At 42.4% G+C, this 27,384-nt stretch overlaps 1 protein-coding gene across 7 annotated transcripts in view; it reads right to left on the bottom strand.

Moving 5' to 3' along the window:
• The window catches only part of FRMD4A (FERM domain containing 4A), a 608,042-nt gene that overhangs the window by 231,660 nt on the left and 348,998 nt on the right, over nt 1–27,384 (bottom strand). The window contains exon 1 of one of the 7 annotated variants that reach the window (XM_005878896.2): nt 2,751–2,813. The exons of the other annotated variants lie outside the window; for them this stretch is intronic. The gene's annotated coding sequence lies outside the window, so the exon portion shown is untranslated. Of the gene's footprint in view, nt 1–2,750; nt 2,814–27,384 lie in introns of those variants that run through there. 7 annotated transcript variants of the gene reach the window in all.

Here is a 27,384-nt window from a genome sequence, read left to right as displayed (position 1 = left end):
TTAGCATGTCTGTTTCTCATTTTTAAATATTTAAATGGAAGTTCTCCAGAAGCTATAATGTCCTTTTTTTTAAAAAAGGTATTTACATATGCAGTATCTTTAAGAACAATGCTTTAGATTTGAAAGTGCTCCTTCATCTTTTCAGTCATTCAATTTGTCAGACTAAATGCAACTCTTGTAACAAATAAGTATATGGCATGTGAACAGAACTATAAGTATTTTACTTTACACACATAGAGGCATCAATAATGTGACCACAAATGACATATGTATGCAGTAAAGTCAGTAAAGCTCTTCCTTGGACAAGGTCTCACTCTACCCCACACTTACTAAAAGACAAAGGTAGCCCAACAGGTCCCCTCAATACCCAAGTCTCTGGATCTTTCATCTCATCACTGTCTTTGCCATCACAAATAGGCCACACTTGTTTCTTCAGCTCATCAGGGCTGACTGAAGGGCCCTTCCTTCACACCTCTGGAATACATTCTATTCCACAGAGCTTTTTCCAAGTTCTAGAACCCAAGCAAGGCCTCATACGTGGCTTTGCCTTTGACCTCAGACTGTAAAATTTGCTATTATGATAAAATGGAGCACTGTACACATCTGTAACGCAGTTCTCATGGACTATTAAATCAGCAACTCACTGAACCTCAAGGGGTCTTGGTTTCCCCAACAACAAGATCATGCTAATGGTAGAAGCCACCTGCCAGGCTATCAGGGGACTTGGCACCAATGTCTACAAATTACACAGAGGCCCTGTGCCATAAATAACAAGTCTTATTAATAAAATCAGTTGAAGATGAGAGCCAAAAAGATTATAGCAGTAGCAGGGGCAGATCATACTTGGTCAAAACAAAAGAGAGTAGAGAGATTTTCTGATCCTCATTTCTACAGATACGGTTCCCCTTTAATACAAGAAGAGTTTAAGGCTATTATTGTTGTTTATTCTAAAAAGTTACTTCTACCCACACAACTTGACGAGTTAGGTGTTACTTCATTTCAAGTTATCTGAAGGCAACATTCTACTCATTGACCAGACAATATAGTGTTGATTTCAAAGCATGTCCAAATACTGCTTCCAATTAAATTGTGCTATTTAACCTCTCAGGACCAAATGGATTCTGACCTATGTGCATCAGGACCCGGATTCCTCTTGTGCTTTAACTAAACCCAAATTTCATTTGCACCAGTATGGATCTCTCAGCCAACAGACATGGTTCATCCCCTGAAACTCCAGATTTCAAGAGACAAGTGATACTAGTACTTCAAGGATCAAAATCAGATTTCTGCTGATCTGGACGTCTGCTTTTCTGGCCTTGCCTAAATCAGACTCCAATGAAATAGGAGGAAATTTTATGAATGAACTTGAAGCAATTTGAAGACCAGAAACAAAACAATGAAATGTGTCCTCCCATGCTCTCCCTCAAACCCCACTTTGTAGCACATTTTAAGGAGGGCACACAGTTCTGTAAGAGCAAGGGATAGACTTTTGCATCCAGCTCCTGAGGTACTTTCCCCAGGGTCAGGGGTGGCTTCCCTGGGTGAAGTCAGAAGTTGGCTCCTGGCTCTCTGGTGCTTTCCCACAAGTCAGAGTCATGCTTTTGGAAAACATGAGACTTATGGATGCTGAGGTGGAAGGGGTTATGAGCAGGTGTTCTCAACTCAATCAGGTAAATGCAGACCAAGTCGCCCAGGCCAGGAGTCTAAATACAGTCAAGACGACTCCAAAACCGAACAGGCTGTGCAACCTGAACGGCTGGGATTCAGAAACGTGCCTTTCTAAGGTGTTCTGAGAATGCCTTCCATTCAAACTGAAAGAAGCCAGAACAGCAGCAGCAGCAGCCTCTGCTGGGATGTTCCATTCATAGGGGAGAGAGAGCTTCCTCCATTCACGGTGGGGTCAGGAAGTCCTTTCCAGCACGGGATGGCCTTTCTCAGCCAGCTGAGGTTCCGGGGACTGGGCATGGCTGCATCCTTCAGAATGAGTATGTCTATTAAGTAGCTATAGCCAGAGTTATTAGTACAGCAATCCCTTGGAAATCCCACAGAATTTGCTTGAATCTCCTGAGCAGTTACTCTGCGAGCAAGGCATCAGAGAAAGGCAGTTCCTGATTACACACGGGCAGCCCACACAGCTTTCAAAGTGCAGGGCTGGTTAATCTTGTCTAAATGCAATATGTACCAACGTTTGGGCAGCTGCCTGCAATACAGAAGCACTGCGTGGGGTCATTTTTAAATGACCACGTACTAACGGGGGTTTCCTCCTCTCCTCCTCCCCTTTCTGCACCAAACTTGCTGCAGCCATTTGGAATGTAAAGAGCAGTCCATTTTGGCAGTCCCCGGCAGCCAGCGGTCGGCCGCCAGTCTCCTGCCACCCTGGTCTGAAATGCTCCCTCCTGCATCCAAAGGGCAGAACTCCCCTGACATTTCCATAAAAATGTTTTTTTAAAAAACCCCACCTGGTCTGCATACAGCAATGTCCTTCCCTTTCTCCCTGGGTAAATTCAGAGAGTTCGGTGCCAAAGCAAAGTGCCTGTAGGGGAGGAGGGGGGTAGCAGAACGGAGTATACTGCGGGTCACACGTGGGGTTTGCACTGAAAAATGTCACATCCGCGACATTATATATTCTACGCCCTGCGTTAAGAAATGTCATGTCCCTTTCTCCGGCCCAGCATTTAAAAATGGACACAGAAGTACTACACAGTCCATCGCCTCCCTGCGATCACGGCTGGGAAACAAAGACACATTACCTTTTATTTGTTGCGCGTCCCAGGGAGCCAAGGAACTTCACGTTTGCAGCGGCGGATCCACGGCCGTGCTCCATGAGCTTAGAGATGCTTGGACAAGCACTGCACACCCGGTCACTGCCTTGGCCGTTGCCCCATTCAGGGAGTCAAAACCCCCGTCACTGACCCAAACCTCCAAAAAAAGCAGCCATGGGGTAGATGGCCACCCAAGGTGTGAGCGAGCTGGTGAATTCCCTGTAAGGTTAGGGAGACAGTCTCCACTATCCATCCCTCTGCAAAACATTGTGTTGGCGAATGAAGATGCTGCCTCTCTCCCCTCTTGGAGCTTGGGCTTACGTTCTGAAAAAAATGCACTCACTACAATAAGCAGCAGCTGTCCCAGAAGGATTTTCTCTTTCCTCGAAAAGGAATGAACACCAGGGGCTGGAAGAGATGGACTGTGATGCAAGACCTAGAAGGCTCTGACTCTAAGCCACTGTCCGGCTCTTTGTCCCCTCCTTCCCATGAAGGACAGGCCCAACTCAGAGCGCAGTTTCCAAAACTGATTCCCTGGGACAGACCTCAGCAAGGAGTTCATTCAAGGAGAGAGAGAGAGAGAGAGAGAGAGAGAGAGAGAGAGAGAGAGAGAGAGAGAGCAAAAATATACAGAAAAACCCCACCCCGTGAGCGGGAAGAAGAGGCGACTTTGGCTGCGCTTGGATGAAGGTGTATCGCCCCTGAGTAGCCCAATTTTCTTGATTTTTAATCTCCCTTCAACTCTTTGGGAACAGAAGTTCCTGTGAGGTAACTATTGTCAGGGATTCGCAACAATTACTGGAGAAAGAAGACTTCCATTTCCGGGCCCCAGGGGAGGACAACCTGACAAGTACGCTTTGCAAAAAAAAAAGAAACAAACTGGGAGAATAGCCCTACCAAGAACAATAACTCAATTCACAGGGCAAGCCTAAATGTTTATTGCTTCAGTAGCTCAATTTGCCCCAGACACATTTTTCCCCCAATGAATTGTCAAAACACAGTTGACAAAATAAAGGGCGAAGTAGACAGGGGCACCGCTTAGGAAAGGGGCAAAAGCTAGCTTGTCTCAGGGGTAAAATTTTTAGAGTTCATAGATGGCTGAATTTCCCAGCATCCATCCATTCATCATCCATCCACTGTTCAAGGGTGAGATAGGTTGTCCTCTCACCGTAGCTGAAGGAGACCCTGGCCAATCTAGCACCATGATTTCCAGGGCACTGGCAGGAGTGAAAACTTACAAACTTTGTAATAATAAGAAATCTCGCAATCCTGTCTCCCAGAGCACACCCACTGTGTGTTCTTCTCTAAAGATCTCTGAAGAAAAATTGTGAGAGGTCAAGAGATCTCACAGTCAATAAAGAGAAACTCAGTGTACAGTCAGTGTTGGAGGTGAAGGTGAACACGTGGGTTAGAACTGCCTGTCTTAGTTCAAGCTGTCTTGATCACATGCTGGTGACTGGGGACTCCACATGATTCTTTGGATCTGAGTCAGGGGAAGCTGTTTGCACGGGATGTGTCTGCGTTTTTGGAGCCCTTGAGGACTGCCAATGCTAAGTCCAGTTCTTTCAAAAGGCAATTGAAGCCCATTTCCTCCTGTCCCGAGGCCCTCAAGGGAGTGTTATTTCTTTGGATGCAGACTGTTTCCAGTGCTGGTTTGTTGTGACTGCAACACTTAGTAGGGGGTGATTGAGGAAATGTTCAAACCTACCATTTCTCTTCAGATATTCAGTTCCCATCTTTAGAAGAGTCACTGGCTTCCATTCACCTGCTGCTTTTCCACTTGGCCACTGGAAGTCTCGATATGTACTAAACTGAACCTGTCCCACCGGAAGTCCAGGTGTCCTATCTCAGTACAGAGCATCTGTCCAACCCCCACAAGCCAGAAGTAGGGATGGAGGGGTCTTTTATCACCTTCCATTCACTCATTCCTCATGTTCAGGTGGTCACCAAATATTCCTCATAAATAGCTCTGGAAAGTTCGTTAAGAGCAGCCCCTTTTCTGACTTGCTCTAACAGCACCTGGGTTGGTTAACCTGTGTAGATGAGCAACCCCTGCCCTAGCCTTCTGTGCACATCACCTTGCAACAGTCCCCAGCAGCTTCCTGACTAGGTCTTGTCTCTGAAGCGCTTTCTCCACGCTGGCTGGAGTAACTCCCCTAAAAGTCAGATCTGGTCATAGAACTTCTTCACTTAAACCTGTTCAGGACTTCCCTGGCTCTTAGAAATAAAGTCCACACTTCTTCAGATGGCAGAATGGCCTGAGCACCAAACCTCCCTTATCCATCCAGCCTTATCTTTTGCCACCTGGCCCCAACAGGGTCCACTCACCTTCTGTGCCCAGCTCCCTTTCCAGATCCCTGTATCCCAGGTTCTCACTCATCTCCTTGCTACCCAGCAGCCAGTGACTTTAGAAACAACGCAGATCATGTCCCTGCACAACTTAACCATTGTCGATGGCTTCTCATTGCTCTTGAAGCATCCTCTCCATCTTCCTCATGTGTTAATCTCCCTGTCCCTCTACACTTTGCCACACAGGCCACCTTTCTGCCCTTGCACAACTCTTCTCTTTGCTTTTGTATTTCTCATTCTTCCTGGCCTGAATGCCCTTCCACCCTCACCCCCCACTCCCTGGATAGCTAGCTCCTTGTCATCCTTCATCTCTTTAGCTCAAAGGCTGCCTCCTAGATAACCTTCCCTGCTCAACACCTGGGAAAAGGCCTCTCCCAGGTACTCTTTGTATCATTATCATTTATTTCCTTCCTAACACTTCCCCACAAGGGGTATTCATAGCCCCATGATAAGGTCACAGACCGATTTCGGACTGCCTGGGCTTGCATATTGCCTGGGCCACCTGCTACCTGTGCAACCTTGGGCAAGTTTCTCTGTGCCTCACTTTTCTTATCTAGGAAACAGGGATAAGAACACCGTCTACCTCATAGGGTTGCTATGAGGATTAGGGGAATCAGTATATGTGAATCATTTAGAACAGGGCCTGGCTGAATATGCTAAAGCCCTGTGAGGGCCCTTGTGTTTTATTCTCACTGTTTCCCCATGAGACCTGGGTTAGTATATGGCACAGGATCTTTTTACCCCCTAAGCCAGTGGTTCTCAAACTTCCTAATGCTGCGACCCTTTAATACAGTTCCTCATGCTGTGGTGACCCCCAACCATAAAATTATTTTCGTTGCTACTTCATAACTGTAATTTCGCTACTGTTATGAATCGTAATATAAATATCTGATATGCAGGATGTGTTTTCATTGTTACAAATTGAACACAATTAAAGCATAGTGATTAATCACAAAAACAAAATGTAATTATATATTCAATATGTGTTTTCTGATGGTCTTCGGCGACCCCTGTGAAAGGGTCGTTCAACCCCCAAAGGGGTCGCGAACCAAAGGTTGAGAACTGCTGCCCTAAGCCTTTTGTGTTTGGTGACAAGACAAAGAATGACTAAAAATTCCGGGAAGAAAAGCCTTATTTGTAGAATTTAAGTACTAAGAGAAATAGGCCATGGTAAAACTTGATGAATAAGATAAAATTCAAACTTAATTTATTTGGAAGTTAATGAAAATATAGAGAAAATATGTTCTCTGTTTCAACAGTTGTGATCCTTGGAGTTGATGGATGACAAGCTTTGCGGGTCAGAAGTCTGTAACGGTCTGCTTTCCGCAGAGCAGCCAATGCGGCCACGGGGAATGCAGGCAGTTACTTGTAAAGGCATAAAGAACCAAAGGATCTTTGCAAAGTGTTGGTCCACCTGCCCGCTCTAACATGCAGTTGTGATGAAAGAAGATAGTGTTTCCATTTTCAGCTCCAGTTTGATACTTTTTGAAGAGTCTAACTGAAAACGACAACAACAAGACAAAAACCAACAAGCACAAAAAAACAAATGGCAGGCTGGTTTCTGGACATTCACCTTTGTGTTTTGCTTTCATGGCTGGAGAAGTTTCAGAAAGAAAGAGAAATACTTTTCCTTTTGCCCTTGCAGAAGGCAAGCAGGATTTGAGACCTGAATACCTGGGGCTCTCCTTGCCTCTCTCACACAATTAGGGATCTTTGTTTTGAAAAGAGCTGAACTCTCAAAGACAGGAGAGGTGGTCTGTGGCTTGAGAGTGGGGTCTAAAAAGGGACCAGAAAAGGCCATAGCAGCCCCCAGAAGAAGGAAAGGGGTGACAACTGTCTACACGCCTCAAGAAGGCTCCTGTCAGCAGATGGGCCAGCATGTGGACGCTGGATGAGGGTACTAAGTTCTAAAAGATGTGTCTTAGGCAAAGTATCTTGGGGTTCGGCCAGGAGGGATGGGGTCTTTGGCTTTAAATGGACCTCAAATTCTTGGATACTGAGCATCTCAGTGGCAACTAGTCTGGATTGATGACAAGAGACCCTTTTCTTGTTTTGAGGTACAATGTGAGCTAGGGAAGAGGAAAGAATGAGTGAATTCCTACCTCCTTGGTGGGCAAGGATGTAATCAAGATTTAAGTGGGTTTAGAGAAGTAAATTAATGTGATTTTTTTTATGCTTAAAATTGGATAGCAAAATTATGCACTCTATAAATAAAAGTACCAAGTTCTTAACTCTGAGATCTGAAGTCATAGCTTTCCTGACAAGCTCTGGGCAGTATGTGGGGCAATTAAGAGGAGATTCCTCAGCTCAAATCTTCGCCAGAGTGCCACTGTGGGTTGGGAAAAAAATGGCTCTCACTTGTGCCTTTGAGTATCTGCCTTGCTGAGGACAGGTGCAATCAGGAGCACGGATCTGAGTCTGGACTACATAATCCCTTCCTAGGAGACAGTAACCAGGCCCTGGTCTGAAGGCTTCATGTGGCCTTGAGTGTCTTGACTTTGGGGTACCCATTTCTTCACCTTTAAAATGGGCCTGGTAATAATAACTTTCTTCAGCCTTATGAAAACTATGGATTCAACACATTATTCCCCAAACCATACAACTGATAACAACTCATAGCTAACATTATTTGAGTATATAATCTGGACTAGGCACAGTCCTAAGAACTTTCCAAACATTAGTTAACTGGATCAGTACAAGATGTTCTTGAGGTGGACACTATTTTTATCCCTTTCTACAGATGAGGAACCTGGTATTTAAAAAAGGAAGCAGCCCTGACCGGTTTGGCTCAGTAGATAGAGCGTTGGCCTGCGGACTGAAGGGTCCCAGGTTCGATTCTGGTCAGGGGCATGTGCCTTGGTTGCGGGCACATCCCCAGTGGGGGGTGTGCAGGAGGCAGCTGATCGATGTTTCTCTCTCATCGATGTTTCTAACTCTCTATTCCTCTCCCTTCCTCTCTGTAAAAAATCAATAAAATATATTTAAAAAATAAAATAAAAAATAAAAAAGGAAGCAATGTACTGAGACAACAATCACATTTGAACCCAGAGTCATTCTTTTGAGATCCTGAGCATTACCTTCCATGGTTGGACTACCACATGGTATGTATGTGTGTGTATGTATGTGTATGTATGTATTTATGTGTGTGTGTATATATATATATATATTTTGCAGGCACTCACAGTGAGAATGGCCACAAAGTTCCTTTACATACAACTATTAATTATAGAGTGAATGAAGTGCAGTTGGAGTTCGACAGTAAGCTATATTGTTCCTTGGTTCGTAAACTGCACCATATGGACAAAGATTTACATCCTATTTCCTATCTTTCTAGAGAATAACACTGGCATCTTTTCCCTCCACACTCCACCAGTTTTAAGAATAGCCTGGCCGGTGTGGCTCAGTGGTTGAGTGTGGGATCAATGACTCTCATTTTTGATGTTTCTATCTCTCCCTCTCCCTTCCTCTCTGAAATCAATAAAAATACATTTTTTACAAAAGAATAAACAAAGACCCCTTTGGGGCAGGTTATAGTGCTTGACTGGTTTTAAGTGACTCCTATTCTATTTTTATACCCAATCCTTTTTCTCCTTCTCCCATGTCAATGAAAGACCAATGATGAACCACTTCAATCAAAAAGGAAGAATTTCAGCTTCCCTTATGGCCTGAGTAAGTACTTGAAACCATGGTCCTTGGGGTATATGAAGAACTCATTTAATATCTGTGCTTTATTTTGTTGTTTTTATAATAGCAATGTCATTTTAATAGCTATGTTTTATAATCTTGTTATGTTCTCATTATATTAGATTATTGCTTATTATTCTTTCCTGGTTGGGAATCATGGTTTAGACCGCCTCAACTCATGGCAACAAAAACCCAGGGCAAGTCTTTCTGAAACACAGAGAAGGATCTATCAAAACATCACAAGCTAATTAATGTAATTTGGAGCCCCTGGGAGCAGTTTTATTATAGTGAGCACCATAGTATAAAATTGATATACATTATAGATACACACAAGTACATAGGTTCCCTCTCTCACCAAACCCTTTCTGTTTATTTACTAGTTAACACTTGGTACTTACTAAGTGCCAGATACTGATTATGTGCTTTACATATAATAACTGATTTGATCTTCTCAGCAGCCCCATAAGGCTGTACTCTTAGTAACCCCATTTGGGGGGAGAGAATGGAGTCACAGGGAGAGATTTATAGCCCACCTAAGGTTCTACAGATGATAAGTAGGCAACAGCCAGTTACCAAACTTGGGCAGTCTGACTTCAGAGCCTGCATTGCTAATCCTCACTCATCTTCCAATTGTCCAGTATTTGGAGGCCTCACATCCCTTATAGTGCCTAGCACAGTGTCTCTCAACTGGAACTCAATACTTGTTATTTATTTGTTGGCCTTTTGCCCCATTACAAAAAGGGGCTAAGACAGAAATAGTTGTGAAATTGAATGAAAATATTTTCAGCAAATATTTCTTTTTCACTTGTAACTATGAAAAGTGTGAAGTATTATGTACAGGTGACATCAATCAATCAATCTCTCAAGGAAGCAACAAGAATGTATTTAAAATGATGAGTCAGCGAGGGAGGAACAGCCCCAGGATTTGACAGACACAGACCCCTGTGTCGTAGGAAGAAAAGGCAAGTCAGTCTCTTGGAGGTGAGATGGGGCTGGAAGCTATCATGGAGTGGTGTAATGATGTCTCCTGCAACCAAGTACAAATCACTCCTACCCCCAAATTATAACAGCAAGGAATACGTTCTAGTCCACGTTACAAACTAGAGTTCTGTGTAGCACATTTCTAGGGTTCTGACTTCACCAATAGGAAGCTGGCTAGGGTACTTGCTGAGATGGGATTGGATACACAAGATTAGAACTCACAAAGAAATATCTGGGTGGAAAATTTTAAACGTTGGGAATGTCTAGTAGCAGGCTGCTCCCAAATATGCCAAAGTGGCATACTGATTATTTCAAATTAAAATTTCTTAAGAAGCAGCTGGTACAAGAAGGGCACTCTGACCCTCCTCTGTCCCTCTGAGAACGGGAAATAAATCTTTCATGTGAAAGGTACCCTCCCTGCACCAGGAGGAGAGATATCCTTATGACCAAAGATAGAGAATGCAGGACAGAGAGAGAAGCCTGAACACAAACCTTGTTGCCTTTTACTAATTTACTATTCCAAGAGAAAACTCTCTTACTAATTAAGCACCCAAACCTACATTTCTTTGTCCATCAAATGCCCACAAATTCATTGTTTCTTTGCATAAAAAGTATAAAAGTTGCTTGCTTTGGACATTTTCTTTAGGGCTCCATTTACATGAGTCCTCCCAATCTCCTGTTACTGTCTCACGGCCATTGAACTCTTAAACCAGCCTGAAGAACCTGGAGGGTAGGATAAAACTTCTTTTTCCCCAACACTACACACAGAAGGCGTCTGTACCTATGGAAAGTGATGAGATCACCTAGAAGAGGTGCTCTAGGTGGAAAGGAGATCTTGGGACCTAGTTCTAAGACAGTGATTCTCAGATATAAGCCAGCAGCAGGATCACCTGGAAGATTCTGGGTCTCACCCTCTCAGGCCTCCCTGGAGTTTCTGATTTATACATAGCTCTGGATTGGGAGTGTAAGAATTTTCATTTCTTACAAGTTCAGGTGATGTTGCTGCTGCTGGTGGATTAGTACCACTGTTCTACCTTCATTTTGCTCCAGGCATTCTGCCCTCCCAGCTCTCCTCCCAACAGCTAGGCTTGCTCTAGCCCCAGAGCCTTTGCATTTCCCCAGATATCAGCAGGAATCAAGCGGCCCTTTAAGCGGCCCTTTCCAGGTCTCCTTCAAATGCTACTTTACTAGTGAGATCTTATCTGACCATCTCACTTTCATCCTTGTTTATCTTTTCAGTAGAGAGAAAAGGAGCTAAGTTTTATTTATTTTTCATAGCTGTCCCTCAATTTTTTAAATGCCAAAATTCACAGTGACCTATGATCATTTTTCTTAAAAAATAGCAACTCCTCTGGCTTGCCCTTCTGTTGCTGCCCTCTCCCTAATCCCTTCCCTGTTTTATTTTTCTCTATTGTCCTTACCACCTTCTAACAGACTATGTAACTGTATTTTATTTATGTGTTTGTTTGTTACCTGGAGAGCAAGGATTTATGTCTGTTTATTTCTGATTCTTCTGAATCTAGTCAGTCATCTGCACCTAGTGAATATTCAATGCATATTAATTAAAAGAATAAATAAGGCCTGGCCAGGTAGCTTAATTGGTTAGAGCATCATCCTGATAGGCCAAGGTTGCAGCTTTGAACCACAATCAGGATATGTACGTACAAGAAGCAACCAATGAATGCATAAATAACTAGAACAACAAATTGATGTTTTTCTCTCTCAAATAAGTAAATATTTAAGGGTAAGTAAAATGAATAAATGAACATCTTCACATGTAGAATTGTGGTTTTAAGAAGTTAATTCTGATGGAAACCCTCCCTATCTGGAGATCTCCATATAAAAACTAAGATATAACCATGTTGCTCCATTTTGAAAAATACTCTCCTCTTGCATCTGGGGTAAGGTCAAAGGACTTGGCAGGTATTCATCCGAAGGCACTGGTTAGGGCAGGGGGCTGACAAAGAGCAGACTCTGCATGGTCCCTGGCTCCTTTTGCTTACTACCTGGTTATAAACAGGGCCCTCCTGCTGATTCACTCACTCTTCCCTGCTGGCATGTCATCCCCAGCCAATGAGAAACTCATGCAAGTCCTTGTTGCTTCTTGCTTCTGCTCACACTCTAGCTCTGGGCAGAAGACCTTCCTCCCCTCCCCTTCCCTTCACCCGGCCAACTCCCTTCACTCTTCACACTCATCTTCCTGGCTGCCATCCCAGAGGTCCGCTCTAGTGCTCTAAAACAGCCCATGCCTATCTCTATACATAGCACTTTATTATAACCATTTCTGCACATATCTGCATTCCTTACCCCACTGGGGATTTCTCATGGGCAGAAATCAGTGAAACCTTTGCTTATTTTTATTTGGAGAATTTTATTTTATTCTAAGTGCTCAAAATTTGTTGATTTGTACACAGTGTATTTAATTTTGCTTTACCACTTTCTTTGGGCCAAGCATGATGATAATTACCCAATAGATTTTTATAATGAAATCCATCCAGCTAATAAATAAAAAACAGGAGAAGCATCTGTGATGGAAGAGAACAGCGTCTGACCAGTGTTTATATGCAATTCCATGTAATTGTCTCATAAAGGTGGCCTAAATTACAGTCCGTCTGCAACTGCAGGCAGGCTCTGTCTCTGCTAAGAGAGCTGGGATCAGGCGCCATGCTGCACTGCAAACATCAAAGCCCCGTTTGTGGAATCCCTGCATGTGCTCTGAAGACTCCTAGAAGCACTCACTGAGGCCTAACAAAAGCACTTAATAATCCAGCAGGTGTAATTTCTAGATGCCTTTTTCATCTCTTCTCTTAGTCCCTACTAGTAAACTCTAAATTGTTTGGATGTTTGCTTTGGGAGATGGAAGGTGCTTCCTTCATTTATCTTCTAACTTCTCTCATGTGGTCTGGAGAAGATCTTCCAAGTCCCTCTTCTTATCTCACCCCCCTTTTCACTCCCTCAAAAATTCAAAACAAGGCAAATCAGCAGTGTGGTCTGAAGTGGAGCCTAAGCAAAGGCCCGGGTGGCTGGGGACCATTTCAGTCTGTGATTTCAGTAGAAGAGGGCATTTACAGGGGAGAGGATGGGAAGTATCTTCAGAATCTTCAGGGAAAGCCTCCTGTACTCTTTACAAAGGAAAATTGCCTTTGAAAATGGTTAAACCTAAATCGCTATCAGATAATAATAATAATAACAATAATGATCATAATAATAGCTGTTGTGCATTATCTATAATCCTTGCAGCAACACTACACAACAGGAATTATGGTCATGAGCTGCATAGCAACATTTTGGTCAATGACAGTTGTATATCATAGCCCAGCTGTGCAGTAGGCTATATCATCTAGGTTTGTGTAAGTGCACCCAATGATGTCCCCATAATGATGAAATCACTTAAGGACTCATTTCTTAGAATATATCCTTGTTGTTAAGTGGAGCATGACTGTATTAAGATCCAGAAATTGAGGCCCAGAAATATTAAGTAACTTGCCAAAAGTCCAAACCCAGAAAGATATTTGAACCCAAGTCTGTCCCCCAGGCCTTCAAAGTATGTTCTTTTCACTGAGGCTTAATTTTGAGCAAAAGCAGAAACCTGTCAATCAAGGGCTCACAGCGGAAAGAGTCTCAGGACTGCTTTCTGGTGAGGGAGAGCACAAGAGAGCTCCAAGGGTAATGTTCATCTAGGTGACACTTTTGCTGAGTGCTGCTCCCAGCTGCCCTCAAAACCATTCCCACCCCTAGCTGAGCTCTGCAGATACACGGAGGTGTTCTCCAGCAGCGCCAAGTTCAATGACAGGCCACCACTGGGTCATTGCTGGCCCCAGTTTGCCAACCTGGCATAATCCTTGGTTATACTTTTGAAGCAGTTATTGGAGGATTCTCTCTATTTTCACCCTAATCCTCGTGGTGATCACAGTCACATCTCTGATTCTCCTCCTCATCCCTGACGGGCATTGAAAGAGTCAATCTGAGACTTGGGCAGCACCTCCCTTATCTGTCTACACAGCACACTGAAACTGGTGTTATAATTCAGTTTCCTGCTCAAAGACGCTAAGAAAATAATTTTAGTGGTTAGGAGTTTATACCTGGGTTTAAACCACAGAGCAGCAACCGTTGTATAGCCATAGGCTAACGAGTTCTAACCTTCTCTCGGTCTCACTTTCCTACGCACAAGTTTGCCATGAGGATTGCATTGCATAAAATTTTGGGCACAGAGCATGTGTTTAATAAAACACATGCTATTAATATCCTTATTTGTATTATCTGCATCAACTAATGACATAAAATCTGATAGCTTTTGTCTATATATGATACCCTCTTCCCCACTACATTAGATGTTGATTCTTGGTTTAAGCCTAAGTGCTGTGAGCTTTAATGAGATCCAGATGAGTTAAGTATAGTAAATAGGCAAGGATATTTCTTTGTTCTAAATAATTGTGTCCTGAATTCCATCCCCTTCCTCTGAGTGCACCCTCTCCTTGCAGAGATGTTCACCCTGCTCATCTGTGATTAATTTAAGAGTGGTGCAAGTCCAGTTAAGTAGCCCTCAACACCTTGTTCAGCCATTGAGGCTATGTTGTTTGCATTAAAAGGATGCCCCCTAGAATAGACAACCAGTCACAGCATGTACCCCTAAAGGGTCACTCAGTCCCATCCTCACATGTGTGGTGCAGCACGTCAATACCCACTTGTGAACTTCTGGTTAGACGCTTGTAGCCCCAGATCATTCAGCAAGTCAACAACAGCACCAGCGAAGTGGAGGCTGAACCCCAGTGTTTCACTGCCTTTCTTAGGAGTCTAAAGTAACTTCCATTTTTCTATAAGAAAAAAATCAGTAAAGGAAAATGAGAAATGAGCCTGGCTTTTATAAGTTTGTTCAATCTCCAGTTCAGTGGGAAATCTAATCCAGATTAGACAAACAAATGAGGACAAAGCAGGTTGGGGCACAAACAGTCCTGCGTGGCTATGGTCTGAACCATTCATGTAGCGCTCTGTGGGGGAAGGCTTGTGTGAGCGCCTCTTCTGAACAGGCAAGGAAATGAGTTCTGAGTGGTTCCTGGCCCACCCAAGGGCTCCCAATGAATTTGGGGGACATTCAGAATTAGAATAGACAGCTTCTCACCCTGGGTCAAGAGCCCTGCTCACCAGTGTCTGTCACCTACCAGAACCTGCACAGGTTGTTGCTAGGTCAAATATGAATATTCTCCTAAGTTGTATGTTGTGAGTTCCTCCTAATACAAAAGTACCTAATTTCTTTTACATTTATTTGTCCTTCTTTAAAAAGTATCCTATCTAATAAAGAGGGAATATGCTAATTGATCCTCACAAAGATGCCATCACAAAGATGGTGGTGCCCACAGCCACAAGATGGCAGTGCCCAGTCCCCTTGGGTCAGCCTGAGGCGCAGGCAAGCCTCAGATGGCGACTGCCCAGCTGCCCAGGGCCGCCCGAGGCTCAGGTAACCAGGGCCGGCTGAGGCTTGTGCTGCCGGCAGTGGCAGCAGCAGAGGTGTGATGGGAGCGTCACCTTCCCCTGATCGCCAGGTCGCCTCCCGCTCCTGAGGGCTCCCGGACTGTGAGAGGGGGCAGGCCGGGCTGAGGGACCCTCCCTCCAGTGCATGAATTTTCATGCACCGGGCCTCTAGTTTTAAATAATGAAACATTACAAACATTCAGAAAATATATTAGACTACTGGATAACTACCATTCAGATTGGACAGTTTGCCTTATTTGCTTTAGATTGCTCTTCTTATTTTTTTGAAATATAATTGACGTATAACACTGTGGAAGTTTAATGTGTATAATGTGTTGGTTGGATACATTTATATACTGCACTATGATTATCACCCTAACACCTCTATCAAATCACATAACTGCTATTTCTTTTTTGTGGTGAGAACAATGAAGATCTAGTCTCCAAACAACTTTGAAGTTTATAATACCGTTCTGTTGATTATAATCACTGAGCTTTGCATTAGATCATCAGGACTTATCTACTGGTTGCAAGTTTGCACCCTTTGACTAATATCTCATCAATCCCCCATCCTCCAGCCCCTAGTGAGTACCATTCTATTTTCTGTTTCTGAGTACAGCTTTTTCAGATTCCACCTGTAAGTGAGACCATACAGGATTTGTCTTTCTCTGTTTGACTGTCTCATTTATCTGTTCTCCCACTGAAAGACAAGTCACTTCGAAGTTTTCACAATTACAATCAGCCAGGGCCTTTGCTCTTAGTTTCCTCTGCATGGTGCGCTCACCTCCCAGTTATTCATTCATTCAACAACATTCTCATATTGTCCACTTAATTCGCTCCTTTATTCCTTAAGGTTTTACTCAATTGTCACTGGGATAGCCAGGTAACATATAGGATGTCCAAATAAATTTGAATTTCAGATAAACAACAAGTAGTAAAAGAATGTCCCAAATATTACATGGAACATGCTAATACTTAGTCACTGATTACCTGAAATTAAATTGGGATCTTGCATTTTTACTTGTTAAATCTAACAAACCCAAATGTCACTTTCTCAATGAGGTTGTCCCTTGTCCATCCTATTAAAGTGTTTAATCCCCTCTCCAACACTTCCTATTCTCTTTCTCTGTTTCATTTTTCTTTACAGCACTAGTCACCCATTTACCTGCCATATATTTTCCTTATTCATCTTTCTTATTTTCTGTAATCTTCTTCTAGAACGCAAGCTCCTAGAAGGCAGGATTTTTGTTTGTTTTGTCCCTTGCTATATAGTAACACCTGAAATAGTATTTAAGACATAGTATGTGCTCAGTAAGTACTTGATGAAGAATGAATACATGAATGAAAGAATGCAAAGATTATCTCCTTAGTACATGCATGAGAATTTTTTCTCTAGGATAAACACCTGGAAATGGAATTGCTTGCAGTAGATGTATGTATTTAATAGACGTTGCCCCTTTGCTGTTCAAAATGATTAAACTAATTTCTGTTCCCATTAACTTTGTATAAAAGTTCCATCTCCCCACATCCACAATGTCTTTCTTTCTTTACCTTTGAAAATATAGTAATATTATTAACTATATAGTAAAATATAGTTGAAACCGGCATGAAAACAGAAGATGCCCACTAGTAAATTACAACTAGTGAATTCATAATAAAGAATAATTGTTTATCCAAAAAGTGTCAGATGTCATTGGGTGCTCATTTAAACGAATGGTTAAATTATCATGGATGTGCAAACAGTCTTAAGCCATGGTTTCTCTTGTGTAAGAAAACAAACAAAAATTGCATAAACCCATCACTATTGCAGTGACATGGTAAAGGCCATTATACAAATTTTGAAGAAAAGCCACCTGATTATTACTATTTTCAACTAAAAAGGAGGAAGTCTTGGCTCAAGACCATAAAATGAAAACACGCACATAAAATTGCATGGCATGCTGTTTAAGATCAGATTCAAAATTGTCACAAACATGAAATTCATATTAAAAGAGAAAATTTGATAAAGTCCTTTGTTATAGAAATGGTCAATTTCTTTTAGGTCCAAAAGATTAACTCAAGCTATGTATAAAAAATGCAGTGTGATCAAAGGATGCAACAAAATGACACATTTAAATATGTCCTTAGTACATTCTTTTTTAAAAAAATATGTTCTATTGATTTCAGAGAGAGGGAGAGGGAGATAGAAACATCAATGATGAGAGAAAATCATCTATAAGCTGCCTCCTGCACACCCCCTACTGGTGATTGAGTTCCAAACCTGGGCATGTCCTTGACCAGTAATCAAACTGTGACCTCCTGGTTCATGGGTTGATGCTCAACCACTGATCCATACTGGCCAGACAATACATTCTTGAATAGTCATAAAATAGGCTGTTGTCTTTGCAAAAATGGTCACAATCCCTTACTTCTCCCTGTATCCAGGCTCCTGGTCATGTGACTGAAGTGATATCGAGAGGTGAAGTCTATTATTCTTCCTCTTGAAACTGGATCAGGCTTCTGACTTATCTTGGCCAATAAAAGGCAGAAAAAATGACAATGTTTAGAATTTAGCCCTAAAAGATCTCTCATGCTTCTACTTTATCTACCTAGCTGCCATATAAGAAAGGCGGGGCTAGTCTGCTAGAAGACACAAGACCAAATGTATCAAAGCTGAGTCAGGCCCCTAAGAGATAACAGAGCCCAGCCAAGATCAGCAAAGCTACCTGCTAGACTTCCAGCTGACCACAGATGCATGAGGGAGACTGGAAGAACTGCCCTGCTGAGCCCAACCTAAATTGCCAACAAACAAAATCATAACCTGGATAAATGCTGGTTGTTTTAAGCTACTGAATTTTGTGAGGATTTGTTACACAGCAATGGTTAACCGATAAACAGACTAACTTGGGTCTTCATCCTAAAGAAAGCAGAGCTGTAAATGTTTTCAGTTTCTTTTCTTTTGCTATATTTGTGCTGATAAAATTGGCGAATATATCTTGATTTGCAAAAAGCTGATAATTTTTTAAACAAAATCTGCAAATGCAACTGGAACCAATAAACAATTGTGTGCACATCTGGGCAGCCATCTGTGACAGGCACATAGGGGCATTACACCACTTCACCCCATGCGTGTACCATCAACCACGGCAGCATTCACCAAGAACACTGTACTTTTTTTTTTTTTAATATATTTTATTGATTTTTTACAGAGAGGAAGGGAGAAGGATAGAGAGTTAGAAACATCGATGAGAGAGAAACATCGATCAGCTGCCTCCTGCACACTCCCCACTGGGGATGTGCCCGCAACCAAGGTACATGCCCTTGACCAGAATCGAACCCGGGACCCTTGAGGCCACTGGCTGATGCTCTATCCACTGAGCCAAACCGGTTAGAGCAGAACACTGTACTTTTAAACTTCTGCGAGTTTCCTGACAAAAATCAAGTGATTTGAAAATTTGTCTTTTAAAGGAAATTTGTAAGAAAATAACAAGTGCCTCTGAAATTTGACTTTTTAAAAATAGAATTCTGAGCATATCCTTTTTCCTCAGCCAGGAGAAGTTACTGGCTGGAGTTTTCAAACTCAGAAATGAATTGTTAGTTTTATTCATGGAAAGCAAATGAAAAACAAACAAAAACCCCGACTACAGCTTTTAAAACCCCCCAAAAATAACATTAATAATGAGGAAGAGTAGTTCACAAAGCTTGCTCAAGACTATACTTTCACGATTAATCAGTACTAAGCAAAGCTATGAATGTTTTTTCCTACATGTGGGAAGATCACGTCTGTAAAAAGAAAGTTCTACGAATTAATGCAGAGAGTTGGAGGGAAAACAGTAAGTCTTTTGTAATTCCAAACATGTTTCATGTTATGAAAACCAACGTATTGGGGACAAAACAAAGAAAGACACCCTCAGTCATCTTACTTCACCTAACAAGTGTTAGATCCCCAAGAATTTAAAAGAGATTGACTAGTGGACCAGAGACCATTTGAGTTCACCACACACACGAAGGTGCATTTTTTGACATTTCTATCTGCAGAAGTCTAAAAATGCTCCCTAGACTAGTAGTATCTCAGGGAGTTTTTGGCACAGCATGTAAAGCAGGGAGAGAAACATTGCTCTTTCTACCCACATATTTATGGGCACCCAAGTCCTTAAAATGCTGAGACACCAAAACAGAAAAAAGAAACTCTCTCTAAAAAAGCTCATAGACACAGACAGCAGTCTGGTTTTCCTTGGGGATGATGAAAAGTTCTGAAGTTGATTGTGGTGACATTTGCATTACTCTCCAAATACACTAAAAAATCACTGAATTGTACCACAGGTGACTTGCATGGCATGTGAACCATAAGCATCCTCCTTCCATGAGGCCACTGTACCTAGCCTCTGGTGCACACCTTTGCTCTTCTCTGCCATTAGGGTGCTTGGTGCTGGAGGAATGCTATAATCATAACACAAAGTCAGGAGACACTTAAATAGGGGTCTAGATAAATTCCCTCAATCACAATCCCCATTTTTAATTTAATAAATATTTATTGAGATCCTACAATGGTTCAGGCACTATTCTTAGTACAAAGGATACAGTTAATGGACAGAATAACCCCCCCAAAAATCCCTGTCCTTGAACTCATGAGGCTGACATTCCAGTGAGGGGATCAGACAATAAACAAATCCTATATAATAAAAGCCTAATATGCTAAGTGTCCAGTGGTCCGGTCAGCCATTCAACCAATCAAAGCATAATATGCTAATGATATGCTAAGGCTGCTCAACCGCATGCTATGACGTGCACTGACCAGCAGGGGGTAGACAGTCGACTAGTTGCTATGATGTGCATTGACCACCAGGGGGCAGACAGTTGACCAGTCGCTATTGTGTGCAATGACCACCAGGGGGCAGATGCTCCAACCTTTAGGTCAGCTTGCTGCTGGGGTCCGGCTGATGTGGACTGAGCAAGATGGGCTGGACACGCCCTGGAGCCCTCCCGCGGTCCCTCCCTGGCTGGCCAACCTCCCACGTCCTTCCCCAGCCCCAACATGCACCGGCAAATTTGTGCACTGGGCTTCTAGTAAGTAAATAAGTACAGAGTGTGTGAGATGAAAATGCAGGTTAGTGAATGAAGCACAGTTGGAGTTGGATGGCACTGGGGAGGTGACAGTAAGCTATATTTTTCCATTAATTCCTAACCTGCACCATATGGATAAAGATTTACATCATATTTCCTATATTTCAAGAGAAAAACACTGGTATCTTTTCCCTCCATACTCAACCAGTTATAAGAATAGCCTGGCAGGTGGGGCTCAGTGGTTGAGCATCGACCTATGAACCAGGAGGGTCCCTATTGGGTTCTTGGTCATGGCACATGTCAGGATTGTAGGCTCCATCCCCAGTGTGGGATCAATGATTCTTTCTCATCATTGATGTTTCTATCTCTCTCTCCCTCTCTCTTCCTCTCTGAAATATAGAAATAAAGAAAATGAACACTTTGTGTTTGAAAAAATTGCTTTGAGGTTTTATACTTGGATATTCTAAGTAGGAAAAAAATCATCTTTGTGGATCTCTCTCTCCCTCTCCCTTCCTCTCTGAAATATAGAAATAAAGAAAATGAACACCTTGTGTTTGAAAAAATTGCTTTGAGGTTTTATATTTGGATATTCTAAGTAGGAAAAAAATCATCTTTGTGGGTCTACTAAAGCTTTGGTTCTCAAACTTAAATTATTAATGAAATTTAAAAATTGTCACCACTGTATAGCAGGGAGGGGTGAGTTGCACTTCCTAATAAAGGTACTCCTCACCAAGAAGTGGCTTTAGTTTGATGAATGAGTCAGGGGATGGCCCAGAGGACAAGCATGTGCAGCAACACATGAGGGAGAGCAGCTCTGAGCTGGCTCAGAACTCAAGATTTCTCTAAGTGCAGGATGGACAAGGAGGGTTTCACCCCAGATTGTCAGGAGAGTCTTCCATTTTACCCAATTCTTCTCTCTTGTTTCTTAATAGTCTTCACAGATTTTACTGTAATAAACACACACTGTACTCTTATTCCTCCTGGGGAGAAAAGGAACCCCACAACCTGTAAATGTCCATGAAACAGCAACTCTGAACAGAACACAAACACACCATCACAAGCTTCCCTGGTCTCCTGTTGGCAGGAGTGACACAGATGGGCACGCTCTTCACATTGCCAGGCAGAGGAGAGAGGAGAGTGGGTCAGCCCTGGGCACAAGCACTCTGTGTCTGTAAGGTGTTGGCCAAGCTGTTTAGTCAGTTTCTGATCCTCAATTTTATCATCAATAACATGGGGATATGGAGACCTCTGAGGGCTGCAAATGAGGAGGCATGTGCGAGTGCACAGTGAGCTATAAAGCACTCTCCTCAGGGTGATCACTGCTACTTTAGTCCATAGACCCTTTCCAATGGGAGAATTCAACTGACCTGCTTTTGGAAAGGAGATTCCTTATGTAAAATTGCCCAAACACATTTCCATTACTGATTTGTTTTTTTCCTTTTACCTATTTGCTAACATAATACATATTTTATTTGTCAGTTGTCTGTTTCCCTATATTCGATGATTTCAATGAAAACACGTTTTCACCCATGAAGGTTTTGTTCTCTATTGCATCCCAGAACCTTGAACAGTACACAACATAGGCGAGGCTGATGCAGGCCAAAAGATATTTCTAGTCTACATAACTCCCATCCTAACACCCAGCTCTAATATCATGAATAAGCAGTCACAAAAACATAGTTTCAGGAACTTGAGTTTGAAGTGGGATTTAAGTGGGTTTATTCATTCACTTAACAGGTATTTCTTGAGTATTTACCACGAGGAAAGCTCTGGGCTAGGCAATGAATGAAGCAGGGAAACATGGACCATAAATATCAATCAAAAGTACTGTAAGACATAACAAAATGGGCTTTGTAGAAAAAAGGTTTCAAATGTGTATTTAAATGGCAGGATCCCTCTAATTCTGAGAAATCATTCTATTTTGTGCCTTTACAGCTCATTGAAAGACATTTTGGCTTTTGGTGGCTCCTTTTTAGATGTAAGAGGTTTGTTGTAATTCCCAAAGTGACATCTGGTTGGACGCTGAGGGGAAGATACTGTGCTCTCTGGTTTCTTCCCCACTTGCTTCTAAAATAGTAACAATTACTGTAGATATGTGGTTTTAAACAATAACACTAATGAGTTCAGTTAATGTGAGAAAAGTCCCCTAGCAGGAAAGGTTAAAAAGAAAATCCTTGTTCTAACGTGATGACTTGTCTGTGACTCTGCTTATACTACAATTGAGTATCATTTTTCTCAGGAAGTCGTTCATTCATCATTGTACTAATCTACACTAATAAAAGAGAAACATGCAAATATGTGTCACTCCACTATGCCCACCAGCCAATCAGGAATATGCAAATTAATCCAACAAAGATGGCGGTTAATTTGCATATGCAGGCGCGGAGGGAAGACTGAAGCCTGAAGATGACTGAAGACTGAAGACGACTGAAGATTGAAGAGGCTTGCCTTCTCTGCTGCGGCCAGAGCAGAGAAGCCTCCAGGCTTGGCTTCTCTGCTGCAGCCAGAGTGAAAGCCTGGGTTCCGGATGTCGGAGGAAAACTGGTGCCGGTAGCCAGGGGAAAGAAGGCCTATTGCATGAATCTCTTCGGGCAACGGGCCTCTAGAGAATTAATAAGTAACTAGACATCTATTTTTCCAATTATGTACTCACTTTATTTCTGGGAAGTAACAGCATGAACAGCTTGAAAGGAAGCATCGAGAGAGAAAGAAAACTTATAAATAGCTCAGAACCTTTAGAAATTCATGTGTGGCCCACATATCTCATCACTGAGAGTACAGACACACAGTGAACTACTGATACCAAAAAAGCACCAATAAATTTAAAAGTGGCAATTAAGAGGAAGGATGCCTGTTTCGAAATCCTAAGTATTTTTTTCAAACTTTGACAAAAATATATGAATTGAAACTTTGCCCCTGCATGAACATCTGGCTGGGCATAGTAGTGATCATCAAAGAAGCCAAGGAAAACACCAGAAGTTATCCCTTCACATTCCCAAACTTCCATGAGAAGGAGAGCAGGATTTTGAAAGTAGTCAATCATCTGCACCAACTGAAGAAATCCCTAAAGTGTAAGCAGCCATCGAGCTGCACCCAATCTTTATAAAACCAGGTAGATGAAGGGGAGAGTCAGACATTTCAGCATTCCTCTAGCATTGAGGCATTTTTTGATGAAAGCAAACTGGTAGCTACTGATTTAATACTATCCCTTTCATCCAAAGCTTCTGGCCTGGTTAGGATGCTATTGAAACATTGCCATTTAACAGAACACCTGGGATGCCTCGCTCACACCCTGCCTGCCCTCCTACTCCTACCCCATTATGGAGAGAATATATTAAACTAATTGAGGCTGAGTGCAGACTTTGGAGATGATTATAGAAATTCTTCCTGGGAGGTAAGAACATGGAATACAATATATTCTTTAGTTGCATCTAAAATTGGGCACATTCACAGAACCTGAATTCTAATACTGTACATGTATTTTGGGAAACCATACTACCTGAAGAGTGTTCCGCCGACATTACTAGGAGGTCAGAGGTTAAACACTGGGTTCTCCTGGATGGCACCTTCCTTATTATTCCAAAACCTTTAACACATGCCGTGTTTGTTTGGCCCTGGGAACCAACTATTCTATTCAATACTTTGCTTTTTTTTTATATTTTAATCCTCCTGTAGCTCTTAGAATGGGACCAGTTATGTACAGGTGCTTCAATAGCAGAGTAGGAGCAAGCATCCTATCTAATAAAGAGGGAATATGCTAACTAACTGCCATGCCCTCAAAGATGGCGGTGCCCAGTCACAAGATGGCAGCACCCAGTCCCCTCAACCCCGCTGGGGCAGCAGGCATGCCTGCCTCCAGAGTCCCCCAGTCCCCTCAGCCTCCCAGCTGCCCAGGGCTTCTCGAGGCTCAAGTAACCAGGGCTGGCCGAGGCTTGCGCTGCTGGCAGTGGCAGCAGCAGAGGTGTGATGGGGATGTCGCCTTCCCCTGATTGCTGGGTCGCCTCCCGCCCCTGAGGGCTCCCAGACTGTGAGAGGGGGCAGGCCGGGCTGAGGGACCCGCCCCCTCCAGTGCATGAATTTTCATGCACCGGGCCTCTAGTTTAATCAATAAGTAAAATAAAGTGCCAAACCAAGCACTTTACCTCTCTTCATTAACTTCATCCTGTAACATCCCAATTTTACAGAAAAAAGAACAGTCACAGAGTTGCATTTAGACATTTTGTATGGTCACAGCTATAGACTGAATTGTGTTCCTCCAAACTTCCTTTGTTGATACCCTAACCTTTGATGTGATTAGGAGATAGGGGCATTTGGGAGATGATTGGGTTAAATGAGGTAATGAGGATGGGTCCCCAGGATGGGATTAATGCCCTTATAAGAAGAGATTCCTCTCTGCCATGTGAAGACACAGAGGGAAGGTGGCCATCTGCAAGGCATAAAGAGAGCTCCCACCAGGAACCAACCTGCCATCACCTTAGTCTCAGACTTCCCAAACTCCAGAACTGTGAGAAATAAATGTCTGTTGTTTTATCCACCCAGTCTTGTATTTGTTATAGAGTCCAAGTTCACTAAGACAGTGACAATTCATCCATCTATCTGTCCATCTCTGATATTGGTGCTATGCAGTGAAGAATTAAAAGCTAAAGTGCTATGAAAGTAAGCAGGTGGTCAGTGGTCTTCAAGAACAATGTCCATACATGTATCATAATAAAGATGAAAGAATTCTACAGAGTCAGAAAATGTGTTTGACTCCTTTATTTTATAGAAAAAAGTGGAACCCAGGGAGGGTAAAGTGACTTACTATACAGAAGTCAGTATAAGGAGTAGACTGATGGCTGTTTATTTTGTAGGATTAGAAAAGATTGGTTTCTATCTCTAAGGTAAGTGGACTGTGTTCTAAAAATGAAAAGCTCTCATTCTCCTCAAAGTTTGACTTAAAGTAGAAAGTAAAATTTCTCTCTTACCTTTCCAATGACATGATCACACTGCTTCTGACTTGAAAAGCCAAAATATGAGATACAATTAGAATCAGATGGTCCAGTTAAAAATCATGTAGAAACCAACAAGTTCAGTCCTTTGTGACTTTTCTCTCTCTCTCTCTAGGACACAGTTGTAGAATTGAATCATTACAATGAGCCATGTGACAGGAATGTTGACTATTTCTGCCATGTCTGTTTATGACTTCTTCAGACTCCAGTAATTGTCAGTAATAAATGGGCTGCATTCAAACAGTAGGACTGGATTACCACTCAGTATTATAACCAACTATGAGTAGTTCATTCTTTGGTTAAGTTGTGCTTGTAAAAGGTGAGAAAATGGAATGGGAAAAATGCATTCCATCCACAATGATAAGCTGGAGTAGTCACGTATTTTCATGAAAGAAATAAGGAATGCACCCCTTGGGCACAGAATAAATAGTGCCCTGGAGGCCTATGTGAGTGAGGCTTTCCAGGGTGCAATTTTATAAAAAATATACATCTGTTTGCCTTTTAGAAGCGTCCATACATGTTTCCTTGAAGTGATATTTAACTAAATCAGGACTTCCCTTTCATGTTAGGGGATTTTACAGGGCACATCTTCAGGTGTTAGCAAACCCCAAGGCCAAGTTAAAATGTCAAAGAAGGCAATGCACCAGCCACTAGACAGGTGTGCCTGGGCATGGACTTTTCTGCTTCCAAAGTTCAGGTATCACAACCTCAGACTTAGGCTCTGCCTAAATCTATTTCTGGTGAAATATAAGATTGTGTTGTTTCTGCTCACACAGGCATATACCCGCACACATACGGAAATCCAAACCAGGTGTCTTAACACAACATCATGTGTTCCTCATAGTGCTTTTCATCTGATCAGCAAATGGCCCAACTTGCTTAGATCTTAAGACTTCATCAACTTACTATATTTTTTTAAAGTAGTTATATCCCATGCATGCCTCATACTAAGTTCAAGGTCTGCTAAATACCAGACTTTTTAAAACCTAAACTATTGGAAAGGTGGGCCTCATCTAACTTATGCACAAGCAGTTGAATTTTACTATATTTCATCATATTGGTGCAAATCAGTCCAAACAGATCGCTAGCTAATTCACTGACTCAAGTAAATTTTATTAAATCTCTACTGTGTGCCAGTCTGGGGAATGGGGAGGTGAGTAAGCTATCTTCCTATTTTTAAGTGGGATGCAGTGTTGAGGGGGAAGAAATGAATAAACCCACAAGTTCTAGAGCAACATGATGCGGGAAGTGTATGCCAACATTAAGGGAGCATTGCTGGGGAGTGTCTAACCATGGGGAAGCAGTGGGGTATAGCAAGGGAGGGGGCACGAAGGCTTCCCAGGGGAGGCTGCTATTTAGCTGGGTTTTAAAAGTAAAGAATCTTTTTAGATCTTGGCTCTGTTATTTTTCCTATTTTGTATTATTTTCAAGTCTTAAGAACATACTTCCTACAATGGCCAGCCAGGGGATGATGAAAACCAACTTGAGCTATTGAGTTTGGCCTCTGATAGTATATGGCCCAGGCAGCTGTCAGAGAAAGGCTTTAAACCCATAAGCAAGATCACATTATGCCTCAGCTAAGATTTCTTCAAGGCACCATATCTAATTAGGAGTAATGTGCAAATTGCGTATACCAGCCCCCCACCCTCGCAAACAACATTATGTGAAATACCTTCTCCCTACTCCAACTCATCTCCTCCCACTTTCTTTTTTCCTCCCTCCTTTTATTCCAATCACTGGACAAGCCATGCTCCCACCTCTAGGCCATCGTACTTGCCATTCCCTTGGCCTGACACTCTCTTCCCTCAGATACAGTCTCTTAATTCATATAGGACTTCTCTCAAAGAGAAGCCTTCCCTGATCACCCAACCTAAACAACGTCCTGCCCCCTGCTATCATTCTCTGTCCTGACTGCTTTCTTTTCTTTACGGCATTGCCCTCCATCTGACACAGTACAGATTTGTTTATTTTCTGTCTCCCCGGTCCTTTCAAAATGGAACTTCCATGAGAGTGGGCATGCTCATTCTCTGCTCTATTCCCTAGTGTTTAGAGGAGTATCTGGCATATAATGGGTTCTCAACAGCCATTTGTTGAAGGAGTGCCTTAAT

This window comes from Myotis brandtii, unplaced genomic scaffold (assembly GCF_000412655.1).
Source record: "Myotis brandtii unplaced genomic scaffold, ASM41265v1 scaffold576, whole genome shotgun sequence".
NCBI lineage: Eukaryota > Metazoa > Chordata > Mammalia > Chiroptera > Vespertilionidae > Myotis > Myotis brandtii.
Note: the sequence above shows the minus strand (reverse complement) of the source record. Positions and strands in the feature narration are given on the sequence as shown.